Source organism: Wyeomyia smithii, chromosome 2 (genome assembly GCF_029784165.1).
Source record: "Wyeomyia smithii strain HCP4-BCI-WySm-NY-G18 chromosome 2, ASM2978416v1, whole genome shotgun sequence".
NCBI lineage: Eukaryota > Metazoa > Arthropoda > Insecta > Diptera > Culicidae > Wyeomyia > Wyeomyia smithii.
The window spans coordinates 198,647,218-198,661,861 of NC_073695.1; positions in this window are offsets into that span (position 1 = coordinate 198,647,218).

Below are 14,644 nucleotides of genomic sequence, written 5' to 3' on the forward strand. Positions count from 1 at the left end.
CTCCTTCTCCACGCACTCGGGACACATGGGGGACACCGCGTGTCCGAACCTGTGCAGATATTGCCTGAAACAACCATGGCCTGACAGGATTTGTGTCAGGTGGAAGTTCACTTCACCATGTCGTCTCCCGACCCAGCCGGATATCTCCGGTATGAGTCGGTGCGTCCATCTGCCCTTTGTGGAGTTGGACCATTCCCGCTGCCAGCAAACCATCGAGAATGACCTTCTGGTACCTCGTATGCCCCTTGTGTCACGTTGGTCGAAACACTCTCTGTCCTCCTTGATGGCGATGCTGATAGGTATCATGCCGGACAAGACACATATTGCATCGTATAACACCGTACGATACGCACTCGCAACTCTCAGGCACATGAGCCTGTAGGTACTTTCCAGTTTACCACGGTAACTGTTAGTACCTAGCGCTCTGGACCACACTGACCCACCATACCTAAGTATGGACGAAACCACGCTGGCAAGAAGTCGCCGCTTGCGCCATAAACCGCTGAGCTATTGGACATCATACGAGATAGTGCTGCAATAGCCGATGAGGCCCTCTTACAGGCATAGTCGACGTGACTCCCGAACGTGAGCTTGTCGTCCACCATAACCCCCAAGAGCTTCAGGGATCGCTTCGAGGTGATGGCGCAGTCTCCGACTCTGACCACCGCCTGTTGCTCCGATTTACGGTTGTTCACAACCGTGACCTCCGTCTTATGATGCGCGAGCTCCAGTTTCCTGGAGCGCATCCAGTCCTCGACCTTGCGTATACAGTGCGCGGCCGTCAACTTGACCTCCTCGATAGACTCGCCGTAAACCTCCAGCGTTATGTCGTCTGCAAAGCTGACGATCACAACCCCTACAGGGAACTTGAGTTTTAACACTCCGTCATACATGACATTCCACAACACCGGACCCAGGATAGAACCTTGCGGAACTCCTGCGCTAATTGGGCCGTACTTCTGACCCTCCTCTGTGTCGTAAACAAGTACTCGATTCTGGAAATAATTTTCCAGAATCTTGTACAGCGACACCGGTACATGGATGCTCCTGAGCGCGAGCGCTATGGAGTCCCAACTGGCACTATTGAACGCATTCTTCACGTCGAGCGTGACGATTGCGCAGTAGCGTATTCCCCTTCTCTTGCGCTGGATTGCTACCTCCGCCGTCTTGATGACGGAAGAGATTGCGTCCAGCGTGGACCGGCCCTTCCGGAAGCCGAACTGGTTACTTGCCAGACCGTGTACACCCTCCGTGTACCTCACCAATCTGTTGAGGATGATACTCTCAAGCACCTTGCCCGCGGTGTCCAGCAGGCAGATAGGCCTATATGCCGATGGGTCCCCTGGCGGTTTCCCTGCCTTCGGCAATAAGACCAGTCTCTGCCGCTTCCACCTGTCCGGAAAGAGACAGTCATCCAGGCACCTCTGCATGACTGTCCTGAACAGCCCGGGGGCCGTTTTTATCGCCAGCCTGATCGCCAGGTTAGGGATACCATCCGGTCCCGGTGCCTTGCTCACCTTTAGGGATTTGGCGATCACGATGAGTTCCTCATTCGTAACCCTTGCCTCCTCCCCTGCCTCGACACGGCTGTCGTCGCTCACGGATTGGATGCTCGGCAGGTTGGCCGACCATCTCTGGTCTATGTCTGAGATACTGGAACGTCGGACGTGAGACTCGACCGCCGGAGGCCAAGGACTTGGCTCGTGGCGTGGAAAGAGTCCCTCGATGATACGCTCCAGCATCGCTGGTGATCGCTCTGCAGGCGCCAGCGCGCCTTTAGTCTTGGCCATTACGATCCTGTAGGCGTCACCCCACGGATTTGTATTGGCACTCGCACATAGCCTATCGAAGCAGGCCCTCTTGCTGGCCTCTATCGCACTCTTTAGCATCGATCTTGCCGAACTGAATGCTGCGCGGCGCTCTGTCCTCTCTTCTTCGTTTCGCGCACGCTGCATCCTCCGTCTTGCACGGAGGCACGCACTGCGAAGGTCGGCTATCGCGTCCGTCCACCAGTAAACCGGTGGCTTTCCATTCCTAGGTTGGCGAGTCCTAGGCATGGTGGCGTCGCACGCCCGCGATAGCATAGTAACTAGTTAGTCAGCAGTCGGGCGGAGCCAACTGCCCCCCTCGCGCTCCCTTCTCATTGCCTCTTCGAATACCTCGGCATCAAAGTGCGATGTCTTCCACCCGCGAACGGTCGGAGTGTTGGCTCTACCCGTCGCTTGCCGCCTCTCGTTGTTGTCTACACTAAAACAGTCCGCCTGGTGGTCGCTATTAGTGTAGCCATCGTCTACCCTCCAGTTCCTGATCAGTCCTGGGCTGGAGAACGTCTCGTCGATGATCGACTCCGCACCATTTCTGCTAAATGTACTTTTGTTCCCAACGTTGGCCAGATCTAGGTTGAGCTTTGCAAAAACCTCCAACAGGATCTGGCCCCTCTGGTTCGTGAAGCAACTTCCCCATTCAACAGCCCAAGCGTTGAAGTCGCCCGCCACCACCAACGGCGTTAGGCCCGTTAGCTCCATGGGTAGGAGGTCGACCATCTGGGTGAACCTTTCGGTAGACCAACGTGGCGGAGCATAGCAACTGCAGTAGAACACTCCGTTCACCTTAGCAACTACGTACCCTTTTTCTGAGGTTGAGACAACCTCCTGAACCGGGAACTTGCTCGTCGTACATATGGCCGCCAATCTGGACTTATCCGCAACCCAGTTACCGTTTCCGGGAGGGATGCGGTAGGGATCCGATATGACGGCGATGTCCGACAACGACTCAGTGGCTGCTTGGTGTAGCAGCTGCTGAGCCGCGAAGCAATGGTTCAGGTTCAGTTGCGTCACCCTTACGCCCGTGGTTTCGCAGCCGGCTTACCGGCTGGGCACCTGGGGCCTCCCATAAAGTGTTTGGCGTCCCGTTTCCCGGAACATACCATGCACTTGGGAGACTCCCCACAGTCCTTTGCTTTATGGCCTGCACCTCCACATCGCCTGCACAGCTGGCCCCTATCGGGCTCCTTGCAGGTCCAGGACTTATGTGCGCCCTACCTTGCCCTTGCCTTAACAATTGCTAAACGGACTGGGCATTGATAAAAATTTGACATATGGTTGCCGTTACAATTCGCACAGCGAAAATTTTTACTCTCTTTCACAGGACATGTGTCCTTTTTGTGAGAAGAGTCTCCACAATTAAGGCATTTTTGGTCCATGTTACAGAATTTGGAACCGCCGTTGGCAAGTACGGCATTGGGTGATATGCTTTTCACCTCCGCCATGCTTCCTATAAATTTCCCACTTTACACGCACATTATACAAAGCATGTGCCTTTTCAAAAAATTTTAAGTTGTTAACCTCATTGCGGTTAAAATGAATTAAATAATTAACAAGGGAAATTCCAGTTCTCTGACTGTTTTCGCCTCGTGATTTTTGTTTCATTAGAATTACTTGGGTAGGGGCTATGCCAAGTAATTATGTTAAAGTAAGTTTGATCTCATCAACGGTTTGATCGTTGGTGAGACCTTTCAAGACAACCTTGAACGGCTTGGCGTTCTTGGTGTCGTATGTAAAAAATTTGTACATCTTGTCAGTTAAATACTGAACAAGACGATCACGACCCTTTACTGAGTCGGCTAATAAGCGGCATTCACCTCTACGGCCAATCTGATAGGTAACTTAAACGTCAGAAACAAACGTTGAAAGTTCCTTTTTGAATATATTAAATTCAGAAGAAATAGTTACCACAATAGGTGGAACTTTCTCCTTTTTTAAAGATTTTATATTTTGTATAGTTTCATTATTAATAACTTCCATTTCACCAGCTTCTTGCTCAGGCAAAATATCAAAAGGATTGTCACTACAGACACTCGATGTGTCAGAAAGAGATGCCTCTCTTTTCCTCCCCGCAGCGATGCGAGGTTTCTTTTTCCGTCCAGCCATTTCGGGTGATACGAAAAAAGTTAAAACAAATGTTAAATTCAAAAGTAGGTAGTCTTGAGAAAGACTGATGGGAAATAACTTTCAGGTAGTCTTTAAAAGACACACTGACAAAACACAAACTTTGAAGCTATAGGCAGTCAAAGACCAGTCCACAAGCAACCGAAAAAACGTCTGATCTGTAGGACAGTTCAAGACGCACTGATTTTCCCTGAGATAAAGAAAACATTAATACTGCGACAATGGAGTTGAGAAAATGATAGCGCATAGAAAATGCAACAAAGTGTATAGTGAAAGCTTACAGGCGGTGACTAAGCTCCCATCCAGTCACAACTATTGTTTACGGGTCGACCACAATATTGTTCGGCCATATCGCGAAGTCCATCCGAGAGTGGGGAAAGTGCGGAAGAAATTGCTATCTTAAAAACAACAAATTAAGATTCTGAATTGAGTTCTTTTTTCGGTCTGGTGCAGGCTACTGTTGACCACTTTTGAGAATGACATCATTCTTTTGCAAAGAATCAAAGATTTGAGCCCAAAATTAAAATATTAGTTTGAAGTTCCAACTAATTTTCTTGCACCGATGCTTGTTCATTTTATTTACACGATACTATGCAACAATTACCCACTTTCCGCTCCAAACAGCTCCAATTACAGTCCAATGATCGGATCAAATGGAATCATTGCTAAAACAAAACTTTCAACCACCCATGCAAGCACGAGGCCGCTCAACATTTTAATATCTTTATAATGCTGCTAGCCGCCAAAGCAATTATTCCACATTACATGATAATTGAATGATGATGCTGAATATCCGCACCCGGTTCGCGGTACGATCGCAAGCGGGAAGCGAGAAGACTCGCCAAACCAGTGGCTAACTGAACGCTTTTCCCGGTAGGTATACCTTGCGGACCACGGAGGCAAAGAGAAAAGAGGGATACCCGTACTCGAATGAATAATGACTCCCGATGATGTTCATCAGACAACGTGGCTCAGCGTCTGAGTCATCGAAACCTAACCGATACGTGCTGAGTTCTTTTATCAAGACCAGTTATTTTCCATAATTCTTCGATCACTTCGAAAACGGTCACTGGTTGGATTTTTTTTTCTCAATTACCGCGACGACCAACTTACTAACATTAGCCAGTTACCTCACCATTGATTATTGAACTTTTTTCTTCTCATAGTATACTATCAAAATCTGGTAACGTCAGTTGGCAACTTATGACCTTTCGCCGGACCAGCAATGTTTACAACCAGTGTAACTACATTTTTGACATTGAAATTCTTTCAATGGCAAACATGCTCGCCAAAGAGTGCACTTCGAATTTGTTAATGACTTGGAAACATGCTAATAAGACAGTAGCCGACGCAGCTCACGAGACTGGCCGGCTCACGTATGCTGCCCAAGCTTCGTCTTCCTGAACCGACAGGGAAGCCGCTACTGCCGAGTGAAAAAGCTTTTCTCCCACACCTATTCAATTTAAATTAATAACACGATATGTTGCATATATTTCTCGCCCGTGCATTCTGCTCGCCGCGCCAGCAGGGCCGTAGAGGTAAGACGCGTACGGTTAGAGGTCTGGCCTTGCTCGGCTAGCAGCCTTTTTCTATTCCAAGATTAGCGTGCGATTAGCCCGATGAACAGTTAAGCATTTAAGGTTTTATCGGAAATTTCTATCTGACCGTGTAATAAAGCTTCTAGCCGCCAGTGAAGCTGGAAGTTCAAACCGATAATGGCTTGCAATCGGAACTGGACTGGATAAGTTCACGGCAAGTGCGGCCGTGTGCGTTGATTGTGAGATTTACAGGTTAAGCGGAATGTTGAAACAGACAGATGATTTTTTTTGTTATATTACCGAAGGCATAGAACATGTAATAAAGCCTTGGCTTGTCGTACCTAAACAATATTACTCTATTAAACCGGAAAATTTTGATCAACTGTCAAAGATTTGCATGGTATTACCGTTTTTTTTATAACAATTACTTCTTGAAATTTTCGTAGAATTAAAGATAATTTACTTCAGTTTTCCTCGATTCACATTGAAATTAGGGTATTCCCTATTGATGCTGCTTTTCCTAGTCACACAAACTTTAGGGGTTCCTAGATCGTGCTCTGTGTATCTGTGAAGCTTTTGCAAATGCTCTGTGGCACTTTTTTGAATCGAAATATATGGCAGAGAACCTGCATTTTTGAATCAATGAGAATAATAAGCCAAATTTTTGGGTTTGAAAAAGTACTCCGTCGAGTTGGTCGTGAAGAATGGGGGAAGGGTTCACAGGTGACGAAGGCGTAGCAAGGGGGCGACCTACTAATACCTGAACAAAATATTTTGAGAAATCAACAGAACATCAACAACAGGGTGCCAATGGGATGTATAAGAAAAATTTGACCTTCGAATTTCGTTTAGCAACAGGGCTCAAAAGTTTTGTCTTCTTGAAAAAAGTCTCCGTCTTGGAAATGCTGGACATAAACATAAAATCCCCAGGAGATTGGGCCGATTCTGAGCAATTGTGTTTTTTTCATTAGTTTTCGATTCGGTGCAAATCAGAAAAAAACTTGATTCGTTATATGAATGGTATTGTCATGAGTTATCAAAGAAAACAAACGAATCCGGAAACGATTTAAAAAAGAATCCCTAAGAAACTTTACAACTGTACATAAATCTGTAACTTCATAACCTCTCGCTCAACGATATTCAAGAAAACTGTCGCTCACACATACGCGCAGCAGTTTTATGTTTCGAACATAGAAAACACTACATGTTTTTTTTTTCTCCGATAATTCCGGGTACTACTACCCATACTACCCACATCAACTACCGGTCCTACTCGTCAAACAGATGATCTGAAAACCCCTACTCTAAAAGAAATATTTTACAGAATAAAACAAAATTTCATGCAATCACAGAAAATAACAGTTTCTAACTAGCTCAAAAAATTGTTTTGTACTCTTGAAATAACAACTTTTATTCATGAGCATGAGCATGAGCATGATTGACCGCCCGCGGTTGCTACTCCGTTATTGCCAGATCAGCTGTAATTACACAAAGAACCAACAGATGATGTTTGGGACCAACATGCATCCTCAATGTGTAAAAACAGGTGACCTAAATCTTTATATTAGGCAATACCAGTGCCGGCCGCATCCGAATGCAGGTCAAAGAAGGAGTTTGTATAGGAATATGTTGACGTGATACTCGCTTCATTGGAAGCCGAGAACACCTCTGCACTTCCACGAGAAATCACTGGGATGTTGGAGAAAGGGAAAGGTATACAGCAGGGTTCGTTTTGGTAAACGATGCGCTATATTCGAATGTCGGGTTCTTCAGAACAAGTGCCGCACCTACAAGTTTATTACATCCGCCACGATATTCATAATGTGATTCGAACTTATTTAGTTTGATAATGTAACACCGGAACAATAAAACGTACGCGAGGATACAGGACCTTTGACTAAACCGAGACCACTTAAAATTACCGTATATCTTCTCGTAAGGTGATCCTCTTTATACCTAAAACTATTGCGCGTTGTTGATCTATCTGTAGATAATACGACCTCATGGAAGGTATCGACGCGGAGGTTGAAATGATATTTATCGATTGAACGAAATCTACTTCGATTTGCGATGTATTAATTTAGATGCAACGCGCGAGCAGTCTCCGGCTCAACGTTGATGAAGATCAGAAAGATATGATGAAATACCTGGGTTGACTTCGCGAAATCACCTGACGCCGGAAGTCAATATATAAGCAAAACCCGCCCGGGCTGAATACGCGTTTACACCGAAGCGTTACGAACAACCGTTTTAATCCCGCCGGCCGACACGGACGCGCAGGAACTCGGCGTTTACGTCGATTATCTCTTAACGACGCACGAGTTGCCTAATAAATATGAAAATTGGCAAAGTTCCATGCATCCAAAGCCTCAACAATTTAAAAAATGCAAATATACATATTAGCCAGAATATATTTTTAAATTTGTTGACAAAGTGCCGAACTAGTCATAAATATAACATATTATGTAAAACAACTGGTCAAAAGCTAGAACAATCAAAAAATAAAAGCATATGATTCCGGAGAAACACATACTCCAAACTCCACAAACCACACTAACACTTTGTGGACAAAAACAAAACTTGTTACTGAAACCCTGCGAGAAATATACCGCGCACAAAATTTCAATGATGAAATCAAAATCTCTCTGTATCTGTTTTCTCACAAAATGTAAAACTAGAAACAAGCACCAAAATATCACTTTACAATACAGACAAGACAAAACGTATACTTAGCTTTCATATCTTCATTTTCCAGTTGTTTTCATCGTTTTTGGACTTTTCTTTAAATGGCAGTACAGTGGCAACATGCATGTATGCCTTCACACACTCGTTTAATCCATAGAACATTTTATTCGTTGAAAAGAGATAGCACATAAACACTGTAAACGGCGATGCGTGGTTTTGATCTTATTGGCAAATTTTCAATTCAAGTTTAATTAGATACAGGCCACATATAATTTGCACTATGCCAACGGATAAATTCCTAATGAGCATTCAGTCACTATAAAACTATGTGGAGCAGCTGCTCGAAAAACACTATCTCTTGAAATAACAACTTTTATTCAACTCATAAACAACGAACTTTTCCGCTGGTTAGGGCTGCTTATAAACTCTTCCGTTTATTTCTGGGTGGAGTCGCCTCCCTGGGCGTAGGTGCTTGGCACAACAACAGTGGCGGAACTAGACCGACGGAAAATAAGCGAGAATAAAAAAAAACATGTTTCGTTTATTTTGGCGATGCTCGTTTTTCTTTTTATTTCGAGGCTTTGTAAACTAACAGAAGTCACATATGATCATTATAGTGATTCAAATTTGAAGTTGCTGCATCAAGTTTCGACCGTTATAGCGTCTCTACAGCACGTGTTTACTCACAATTTTCATTTGTTCAGTCGAATGCCTGATTCTCGTTGTGTACGTTGTTTGTTTGAGTTTTAACTGTGAGTTATATTCAAAAGTGCTTAAATGTGAGCGACAAGTTTGAGTTTTGCGTGAGATCGGACGCCAACTGCGTCAAAGTCGCTGAGCAAGCTAAGGAGAATGATTGGAGAGCGACACTACACTGACGACTTTTCTCTCTTTTCACTCTAACAGCCTCATGCATGAGCTATTCATGAGAGCTCACATACAGCTACAGCTCACACAAGGCAAAGAAACTGTCTTGTGTTGTGTACGACAGCTCATTCTCGCACATGTATTTTGTTCGTTCGGACATGACAGCCTAGTTTGCTCATTTTGAGGATGTCCTGTTGCTATTGACAGCCTGCTGATCGACTGCGGCTGTCATCGACTTGCATTTTTTCGTTTCTCCTTTTTCACAGCCCGGTGGCATATTAAATACAAAGCAAACCGTTTCCATTGTTGATATTGTTCCCCACGTAAGAAAAAACGTGCTTCGCACCATCTCTCTTTCATTCTTTCATCGACCTTACTGTCGTGAATCATAATCACCTGACATCCCGCTCGGATTCGTGTTGAAGGATGTCGGAAGATTATAGGCTGTCATTTCCGACAGCTTGGAAATACCAACAGCCACAAGGAGATGAAAAATAACAGCCCGTATGAAGTTGCATGTGTACTGTCGTCAGTTGCTGTCGGACTGTTTACCGAACGTGTGGGGAGCAGAGAGAGCTGTGCAATACAATGAGATCAGTTGAAAATTTGCTGTCATTGTCTTGCAGTCATTTTCATAACACTGTCGCTGAGCATCGCATGTCTTATATCCCGAAAGAAGCTAGGCGCAGCCTTACATCAGATAACAAAAAGGAAGAAGAGGAAAATAAAGCCCAGGAAAGACATCTTTACGGCGCAGGGATAGCTGACTGAAGGTAAAAAAATAATAAGGGGCTCTATTATTGCGATTTTTAAGATTTATAGCATTTTGAAACTTTAAAAGCGTTTTTCTCAAAACCATGTTTTCGAAATGGGCGAGCAGTAGAACTGAGAAAGTTTGCATCCGATTGACTTGAAATTTTAACTATAGCTTTCTCATTAGATTATCTAGTGAAGTACACACGATTTTGGCAATTGATTAACAACAACAAAAGTTATAAACAATTAAAGTCGATTTTTTTTGTTGAAAATGAATTTTTTTCTTCAAACCGTTGTCATTTTGCGAAGAAAAATTTTAAAAATATAATCATGTGTACTTTACTAGCGACACTTATGTAGATAATTAAAAAAAATTTGTTTTGGTTATAGGTGGCGTTGGGCACGACTTCTACTCTGCCGCTCATGGCAAGTCCTTCCCGATTGCATTTTATTCAATTTTGAGTTTATTTATGGAATCAATTCCTTTTTATGTTTACTTTCGATAAAACAAATTTTTTTGAATACTTCGTTCTGAGGAACTATGAAAAAAATAGCAAGTCGGTTTGTCCCATAGCAAAAGTGATCGCAAGTCGGTCCCATTGAAAAAATCTTCGCAATTCAACCCCACAACCAATAATGATTATGAAAAATGTGATATTTACCACAACTTATGGTCTTAAGGTTTAGAATTGGATGTATGAAGTGATATTCAATAGGAGGTTTGATTGAATTTTACGCGTTCTACATCGTGTGGCTCTAGCTGATAGTACAATGTTTTCTTCAAGACAAAGTTTCCACCAGTAGTTTCTTTCAGCTGTTGTTTGTTGACAGTGAACGCTTTAGGTAAGTCACTGTATTGTCAATTAAAGCATTCTTTAGTAAATACTACTTTTCGTATTTTATCCGTATTTTATGCAAAGACGTGGGTAAGAACTGTACAATTATTGTCGTGAATTTCGTTTTGATGAATTTGTCAGTCATATCAAATACTTCGTACGCTACTTAGCTGTTTTTAACGGAGCAAAAATTTTCCTAAGCTGTAGGTGTTCTTTCATATTTGCTTCCACTGCTACGTGGAAGCTGTCCGGAGTCACGAACGTGTGACTGCTCTCAGGAAAATTTAGAACAAGTTCCTATACCTAAACTGATTTTGAATTTATCAGTAGTGTATCAAATGTAAAAACAAAATCTAATTTCATTTTGAGCGGCGCAGTTGGTACATTGTGTTATGCTTCTCACAAAAAAACTTATTTAATGAAGCACGAGAGAAGGTCATTTATGAATTGACCAGCGATGGATTCATTCCAAACGCAAGCTATAGCACCGCCATCGATTCGCAGTAGTTGATTTTTCATCACCGGTCGTAGCTGGCTATGGGACTAACTTGCTATCATTCTGGCTACGTACCGTAAAAGTAATCGCATGTGAGTCCCAGCTTATGTTTTTCAACCAATTTTAATCGAATTTCGGTGTTTATGCAAGTGTTATGATGCGAAAGTGTTAGATTGTCGTTGCAGTACTAAATACTGTTGATGGTCTTGATTGAAAAAGCATTTTAGTGCAAAATTTCACCCAAAGCGTTACGATTTTTAATTGCTGTTTTCTCATCAGCCCCAAAACGCAAATGGGACGGACTTGCTATGAGCGGCAGTACTGCTCGCCGCGGAAGAACTTTTAATAAAGCGGTTCAGGGCAATCGTTGTACAGCCGCCCTTTTGTAAAAAAAAATACCAATGATTTTTTTTTTTATTCTCCAAGAGTTGCTTAATACAATGATATATTACAGTCAGGTTTTTTTTTACGCGGGGGATACGTACCTCGTAAAAAAAACCGCGCTAATTCAAAAATCCGCGTAAAAAACCGCGTTAATTCAAAAATCCGCGTAAAGTAGTCCAGCAAGTAGGGCTTTAGAAAAAACCCGAGACGCTCTAGAACCAGTATTCAAAATTGTCCCCTTTGATGGTCATTCCGGATCTTTCGGTGGGCGGAGAGTATTTTTTGGACTAATGTTTTTACTAGATAAACACTTAAACGTTTCTGGTTCCAAACCCACGTTAATTCGGAAATTCGCGAAGAAATTTTTGAATTAGCGCGGTATCGCGTGAAAAAACCGCGTTAATTCAAAAATCCGCGTAAAAAACCTCGTAAAGAAAATCTGCGTATAAAAAAAACCCCTAAAAAACCTGACTGTATTTATATACCTTACATCTCAAATGGCCTTTAAATTCATATTTTCATATTTCATATTTTTGAATTTCCTACAATCTGAATATTCTTCTATCTCTTAACACAAAAAAATTATTTTTTTTATTTTTAGTATAGTAAACTTTTCATACTTTTGACAATTTGGGATTAAGCGGGTCATTTATAGAAACAATTGTTCCGAAGACACTTTTAAGCTAGGATGAAGATAAAAGGCGCTATGGAATTAAGTTCCACATTTTGCCTTATTGGACCACTGTGCAATGGTGTTTGACGGGACCACCAAAATGTTAATGTTTACTAACCTCAGTCACCCAAACTTGGCCACAACCATTGTTAAATATAGTGAAACAAATAAAACCAGCAGAAAAATCTCCTAGCCAAGGAAGGTCAATATTTAGCTTAAGATAACCCAAATAAAGCTTGCTTCATTTAGAATCCGGATCTATTGTCAATTATGAACTAGCACCTTCCAGATCTCCCAGATGGTCTCGAGGTACGATGCTGATCTAACAATCCAGTCGTCGTAGGTTCGAGTCTCGGCTCAGGAGAGACTGTTAGTGTCAGTAGGATCGTAGCGCTAGCCCCGCAACTGTCCTGTACACTAAACAGTCGACTGCGAAGTCTGTGTATAAATAAAACAGAAGGTCAAGTTCCGAATCGGAATGTAATACCAAGGCTTTGCTTTTGAATTAGCAGCTCTAATGGTCGGATTTAAAATAGAGAAAGGATCAGTGAAAGCATCGTAAAGGAACATACGTTCCATGAACTGGAAGATATCGAAGGCAAACAAGCTAAACCCAGGTATCTTAGATCGGGATATCGCCAAAAATAAGGGTGACAACAATACCTACCGCCCGAATGATCCGTCTACGAAAAAGCTACCGTTCTTTTCGTGCCTGTTAGCAATTCAGCAGGACGCTTAAGTCGAACCTTGTAGCCAAAACGCGCATTCGAAAATTGTACGAAAAGATTCTGTCTAAATACAGTGCCTCCACAATCATGGGTCAGCTACAATTATGGGTCACTTTTACGCAAATACGTTTATTCTCACGAAACTGAACAATTTTTATTGGCAGTGGTATTTTTTATAACTCAATTGTAACCGTATTCATACGATTGAAATGATTTAATGTTGAAAATGTTACTAAAAACAATAATTCTGCTCGGTGCAATAAGTGAAGTGACCCAAAATTGTAGTAATGTCACGTTTTGCGGTGCACAATTGTGGGTCAGTCCATATTTTGGCTATTTTTATTACTTTTGCATGAAAATACATCACGACCTTATAAAATAACTTATTATCAAGCTTTTACAACAATAAAAAAAACTTTTGTGATGGATTTTGATGGTTTTATAAACTAAATGATCTTGAAGGCCAAAAGTGACCCATAATTGTGTCTTTCGCTATGCAAGTACTATTTTTCTTCTTAACCGATTTACACACATCAGCTGCAGTGAAACTAATTGTCGATCGAAAGTACACATCAGAACACAGAAATAGATAGTAAAATATTCGTAGTTGATAACTTTTTCGATTTTATATTCATTTTTCAACATTTAGGCAACACGTTGACTGACCCATAATTGTAGAGGGCTGTACAAAGGATGCTTGCTTATGGACGACGAAATATACTGGAAGATGGATTTTGAACAGCTTCCCGGAACGAAATTTTATCTCGCCACAGCACGGGGTAATGTCCCCGCCAAATTTGAATTTGGGTTTGCTGATTAATTTGCACGGAAACTAATAATCTACTAATAACAAAGAATAATTGCAACAATTGCAATAATTGCAACAATTGTCCAATAACAAACTATTAATTTAATTAATTTACACGCAAAATTTAACAAGATTCTATCAGTTATAACAAAGGTACAAAATTTCGACGGTTTATTGCTAGACCACACCTATTGCGGTCAATATTTAAAAATTACTCCATAAGTCGCTTTGAAAATAATGCAGCCGTTTTGTAGTCATTAACCAGATGATCGCTTCTTCAATAGCAAACTAACAAAAATTTGCCATCGAAACTGTTGTAATCATTCACCTTTTGTTCGAATGTAGGCTGAGAAAAACTTATTCAATCAGAAGAGTTTTTCGGATAATCTGATAAACGATAGTAATATTATTGGAAAAAAATTAATGAAACTTACCAACAATTGAATTGATTCTACATAATTTTCCACATCTCAGGACTACACATATGAATTATTAGAGCACATAAGTTTTATGGAATTACAATCGAAGCACATTGCAATTATTAAACAATCAATGCACTTCACTCACTAGCAACCAATTATTTATCGTTGAAGAGCCCCTTCGAGCTTTTTCTCCACTCTGCATGCGAAAACTTTTTGCCGCGTCAAGCTCTTCATCCAATGTTTTCAAATGGTGCGGCAAGGCTGCTCCCAATCGTTGGGAACCCAAATGAGCAACACTTTTAAAACTCAACTCCAATAAATTTCCCGGCTAAGCAAATAATCATAAATACCATAGACATCATTCGCTAAATCAAACTTCTCTGTCTAATTTGAACATGATCGGCTTCAGAGCGGCGCTTGGCGGCTGCAACATCCCGCAGGACTGTCGACAGATCAGTACATAAAACTCACCGCACTAACACAAGAAAAAATACACCTTCTTCG